Source organism: Cervus canadensis, chromosome 7, assembly GCF_019320065.1.
Source record: "Cervus canadensis isolate Bull #8, Minnesota chromosome 7, ASM1932006v1, whole genome shotgun sequence".
Taxonomy (NCBI): domain Eukaryota; kingdom Metazoa; phylum Chordata; class Mammalia; order Artiodactyla; family Cervidae; genus Cervus; species Cervus canadensis.
Window position 1 is genome coordinate 36729482 of NC_057392.1, and position 6000 is coordinate 36735481.

At 41.3% G+C, this 6000-nt stretch overlaps 1 protein-coding gene across 5 annotated transcripts in view; it reads right to left on the reverse strand.

Annotated features, from left to right (window-relative positions):
* ZBTB20 (zinc finger and BTB domain containing 20) overlaps nucleotides 1-5522 on the reverse strand; it is an 846256-nt gene extending 840734 nt beyond the window's left edge. For 2 of the 5 annotated variants that reach the window (XM_043474915.1, XM_043474934.1), the window contains exon 1: nucleotides 5423-5522. The gene's annotated coding sequence lies outside the window, so the exon portion shown is untranslated. The remainder of the gene's footprint in view (nucleotides 1-5422) is intronic. The other 3 variants (XM_043474916.1, XM_043474932.1, XM_043474924.1) reach the window with 2 other exon arrangements.
* Nucleotides 5523-6000: the final 478 nt, after the last annotated feature.

Sequence of the window (6000 nt, forward strand, 5' to 3'; positions counted from 1 at the left end):
GGAAAAAAAAAAAGTTGCCCTGTCAATAGAGACTACTGTTTTGTGTATGACTTCACTAAACAAACGAGTTTATATTTGTTTGAAACTAAAGTTTCTCACCAATCTGCTGTTTCAATTTCACATCTCACCATATTGTACCTAAAACATGCAATCTGGATTCCTGTTGCTACTTCTTCCCATCCCCCCCAATAGCTTAGGAATGGGTTTGAAATATGAAGCTTCAATATATAAAGCAAAAGAATTGAGACACCCAATTCAGAATGGGTGGGTGAAAATAAGTGTGCTTGAGGTCACTTGTATAACTGCCAATGGGTAGCCCACTTGTGAGCTTTTGATTATTACGCTGAAGCAAAATCAAAACATTTTATCCTGCCTCGAGATCACATCAGCTGCGACAATAACCTTATCTAGACCTTAAATAGTTTGTTCATAAAACAAAGTGGGGTGACTGACCCAGTGCATACTCAACACAGAATATGAAGGCCAAAACAAAATGACAATACAATTCAAAATAAGTTTGTGGAAATTTTAGGCTAGTATATTAAACCTTTCTTTGTCTCTATCACTTGACAGATGGTTAGCCTTTACACAGCCTAGTATCTCTGGCAAAGAAATGACCATGTCTAGCCAATAACACCCCAAATTTTGACTTAAAATGCACTGTACACATATTTGCACTTACCTTAAAAATATGAATATTAATAGAATTAGTCATTATTTTATTACTATTGAAATTTGTCAGATGTCAAGATTTTATCTTTTACTTTATGAAATACCTCTTTTTCAAACTCGCAGCTATCTCATTATGTCGATCCAGGGTTAGAACAACTCTTCACTTCAGATTTCATTCATTTTATGTGCTGCTTAGTAATCATGCTTTGAAAAACTTCCTTGGGACTTCCCTGGCAGTTCAGTGGTAAAGATTCCTTGCTTCCACTGTACGGGTTCGATCCCTGATCAGGGAACTAAGGCATAAAATCCCACAAGCCATGTGCATTGCATGGCCAAAACAAAGCAAAACAGTTCCAAAAAATAAATTTTAAGTCAAAATTAACACAAAATTTACTATGTTGTTGCTCAGAGCAAAGTTTTGGTACATAACAAAGTGTGTTCAACAAAATCACCCGGGGAACTTTGAATGCCTACCACAAGGCAGGACTAGAATTATTTATCTAGTACTGAAATAAATCTTTATTCAAAAACTGATCACATAAATATATACTTACATGCACATAAACACACATTGATCAATTATCCTTACTAGAATTAGAAAAAGTTCTTAATTTTTAACATTCTATCAACCATTCTTTGCTTTCTAAAAAAGATTTCAGCTGAAACAATACACTCTATTAGTTACACTCTCTGCTTTTTGTCCTAAATCTTCCTATTGATAGCTTTCCGATTATGCCAGGTCTGTATTCAAATAGCCACAGGCACTCTCAAAGTTCTCTAAAGTGTATTAACATGTACTCTTTCTGAAAGAGTTGATTACAGCTACAAATTAGCACAGAGATCTAGTGAAGGTATAGAAATTCAAGCCCTTCACAGCAGGGGACGGAAGAACTGGAGGTAGGATTGTGTGAACTCATATTCGATTAACAAAATAAAATTCACTGTGTTAGAGAAAAATAAGAAAATCAGAACTTGTTATTTGAGAACTGTGAATTAGGTTTTGGAAAAGTGAGACACCCACTACTTGAAGTAACAAACTCATTGCTAAATCTACTCCCGTAACCAGGTACCAAGTTTCCTTCAATTAGAAACCTAGGATTTTTACACCTACAGACTAAATGATTAAAGTAATGCTAAAATATTCTGTAATGTTCCTCTTGAATTACAAATGGGCTATTAAATCAGAGAAGTGCCAATCAAATGCTTTTGTAGTTTGAAAGAAAGGTTTAAATAACAAAGCATTTTTTTGCAGGCCTCTCTCTTTTTCTCTCTTTAAAGTCACCTATAAATTAATTACAACAAATTTCCATCTTCTCTTGATAAAAACCAAAACTGAAAAAAAGATTTAGGCACTTGATTTTTCAGACATATTCTTAAAACAAACTCTAACTAAAAAAAATTAAGATATTCTAGATTATGTTTTACCATAATTTGCCGACAAAAGCTCCACAGGAATTTCAGAGTAAATTCCAAGACACAGATTTTTTTAATATAAAGTAATAGTTTATTTATTTCAAAGGCATGCTTAAAAATAAAACCCTATCTGTTAAAAAGATCTACTGAAATGTATGGAGAATGTTTCATGACAATAACAAAAGGTACAAATCAGCAATAAAGTACTGTAAAGTCTTCCTTTCTTATCATTGGCAGTTGATGAACACCTCCCTGATCCTTGAAAGGAGAAAACATCTAGGTTTTAAAGTTTCATCCAAAAAAAACCTTCTAGCAATCTAAGTACATGGTATGTATGCAACATTACAATGAAAACTCCACAGGGGCAGGGAATTTTTTCTCTTGTTCACTGTTACATCCCAAGTGTCTAGAACAGTGTCCAGAACAGTTAGATGAATTTAAATATCCATTTCAGAAACAAATAATTTCAGAGAATACGTTAGAGCCCGTTAAGCTACACCTCTATATTCCAAATGTTCTGAAGAGTTTCTTATCACTTATTGTAAAATATCTGGAATTGTAATTCATTTATAAATTTTAGATTCTTCTACAGGAACTTAGTTGTATCTTTTATTAGTCTTCTGAAAAGACCTAATTTTTTTTCTGGGGATTCCAATTTGGTTGGAAAGTCTCCTGAAGACTGACTCTGTCTGTCAGTGGCTCAGTCATGTCCAACTCTTTGCGACCCCATGGACTGTAGCCCACCAGGATCCTCTGTCCAAGGAATTCTCCAAGCAAGAATACTAGAGTAGGTAGCCAGTCCCTTCTACAGGGGATCTTCCTGACCCAGGGATCGAACTCGGGTCTCCTGCATTTGTAGGCAGATTCTTTACCGTCTGAGCCACCAAGTAAGTCCCTGAAGACTGACTAATGAGATAAAAGTAATTCATTTAAAATGTTTGTCTTTTTTTTTTCCCTTGGATTTTATATGTAGTAGTCAAAGTTATATTAATTTGACAACAAGATTAGCTGGATATTTGTGAACCTCAAAAACTTGCTGACCACTTCCGACACTGGTATCACATTAACTAGTAGTTCTGAACAACGCCTCTCTTCCTCCCATCATACACACACACCAAAATTATAACCCTCACAAGTAAACTGTTCTTTCCTCTAGTAATTCATTTAAACTCATAGTCTTTCAGTAGCCACTTGCTAGTAGCTAGTGTACACATTAACTATATAGTTTCTTGGTACTGTAGCAATTTTAAAATACTGGCACCTTAAATGAACTAAACAGGTAAGCACAAAAACTTCTTCCTAAAAGTGGATAAAATTTGACAATTTTTAGCCTTAAACTTCTTTCTTCAGTCTGTTAAAACTGGGATCTCACCATGAAAGGGCATATTGCTTTGGAGGCTGTAGCCAGTTAACTTGTCAACTGATCTTATTTCATAAACAAATGGCCTTTACTCCCCTGGTCTGTGAGATCTGATTTTACAAAGCCAAAAATACCCAACTGCTATACTCACTGAGCAGTTAATTATATTTCTAGAACACTCACTTTTTTTCCTTCTCATCTGTTTGAGCACCATGTATTCTTAAGCCTTGACGGCTAAACAATGAGTAACATCAGCAGTTTTTCAAGGACAACTTCAAAATTTCTCAAGACTACTCCCAAGAAGACACAGTGAATGGTATTGCCATGTACTATATGTGCATCAACTTTGATACACTGATTAAGAATGACAAAGAGCAACAAGGGCATTTAAAAAAATAATGTAAATTGTTGCTGTGGTTCTTTCCTACAAACAAGAGAAGTGCAGGACTTAGTCAAAATTGGACTGATCAAATTTATACGTGGGGATGTGGTCGGCTGGAAGGGTTTATTTTAACTATTTGTTGCACGTATGCATAATTACAACTGATTATTTAATGTGTAAAGCTGGAGAATTTTTTTTTTTTTTTTACAAAACAGTCATTATAATTCATGTTTTAAAACTTTCAATACCAACAAGAATAGTAACTTTAGAACAGAGTTTGCTTGAAAAGTGGTCTGTTAATTTTCCTGGCTGAAATTTACACATGACCACAGGATAAGAAAACTCCACTTGAGCAACACATTTCGGTTTTTCTAATGCTAAGAAGCAGTTGAGGCAATTTTCACATGTCTAGAAAATTTAACAAATTCAACTTATCTTGGGCCAATGCTGATTCTGAATAAAGTACTTAACCCACCGGCTGCTTCCAAATTACTTCCTGTTTCATTCAGATTTTTATTGGCGAACTGTCATCCTGCTACTGACCCCATTCAACTGGGCTGCCTTAAGAGATCAGCGGATTACCGCGCTAGGTAGGATAGCTGTACGCCATATTGTGTTTTCCGCTAATGTTTATAGTTTGTGTGCCTAGCATATGTTTGTGCAAGTGTGTTTATCAATAGAACTTTTAGAAAATCCCTGCCTCCTGCCTCTTCAGCATCCTTAAAAAGGATAACAGCTTCAAGAGGGGCGGGGCGTGGGGCGGGTGGTGGGAAAAGACCAGAATGCCACACAGATAGTAATGCATTAGACAATGTAAAGCAGTGCATTTCTTTCAAACTTTCAAAAGCTTCCAACCATTTCTCTCGGCTATGGAAAACCGTATTTTTTTTTCTTTTTAATGTTTCCACGGGGGCCCACAGGAGGAGAGAAAGAAGGAAAGGAGTGTCTTCCCTTCCCAAGCCCCCTCCTCTAGAGTCGTAGCAGCGAAGCAGGCGGCGGCCGGTAGCTCGGGCGTCTGGAGGGGCGTCCAGCGGCTCTGGGGCCAGGACCCCTCCCGCCCCCCAGTTCTCAGAAGACGCTCCAGAGACCGCCAGAGCCACGGCAAGCGGGGGAGGGCGAGAAGGGAGGGGGCGGAAGACAAGCGGGCGCCTCTAGTAGCTCCTGAGCCCCGGCTAGTCCCCCTCAGCTCCTCTTCTTGGAAGCGGCAACTCCAGGCGCGGGGAATAGAGAGAAGAAGGCAGAAGACTCGTTTCCAGCTGCGGGACGCCCCGCCCGCTCCTAGAAGCCGGGACCCTCCTGGGCTCCCTCCCTCCGCGCGGGGTCGGGCGAGGCCGCCGCCGCCCCAGCCCGGCGCGAGGGGGGGCGCTGAGAGAAGGGGGGAAGCGAGGCGGGGCGCCCGGGGGAAGGGGCGCGCGCTCCGCGGACCAACGGCCCGCGGGCTCGCCACTCTAACTCGCTCCCCCAACCCCACCCCGCGCCCCTCCTTTCCCGTCCGGCCGCCCCCCACTCCAAGCGCCTCGCAGATGCCCCGTCCCCCACGGCACGCACACACCCCTCCCGCCCGCCTCACAACAAATTAGAGTTTTTGGCGTTACCTCCTCGCGCTCTTTAATCTTCTTTCCTCAACTCCTAAACTTCCCCCCGCCCCTACTTCTTCGGCAGAAGGCCCACATTGGGCGCCTCACGTCTCGAAGCCTCTATCTTTTCCTACTATTGGGTTTCCCTCATGCCACTCTTCGCTTCAATGAGCCAATAAGGATGGGACGCCCCTCGTGAGGTTGCCGCCCATAAACAAAATACACTCTTCCTCCTCCCCTTCACCTGTCCCCACCCCATCTGCCTCTTCCCTCATCTCTACTAGCTTCGATTGGGCTAGGAGAGGCCCAATCCGCTATCCCAGACACACATTGGATCATGGAAACTTCGCTCAGAGAACTGTTAACAGATGATTGGTTGAGAGTCTTCCCACTTCCCACCCTCTGCCGCACCTTCGCCCACTCTGGAGAGGTCAGTCACATCTCGTTGTTCAGTGATCGGAGAGTTAGGAGGCTATTGGTTGAGAGAGCCCGTCAGACTGGACTGGGGTGAGTCGTGATTGGTCAACACACACAATCAAGCTTGGTTGTCTACTCCTCCTCCCCTCCTCCCTTTTTCCCCACGCCCCCGCCCCCTC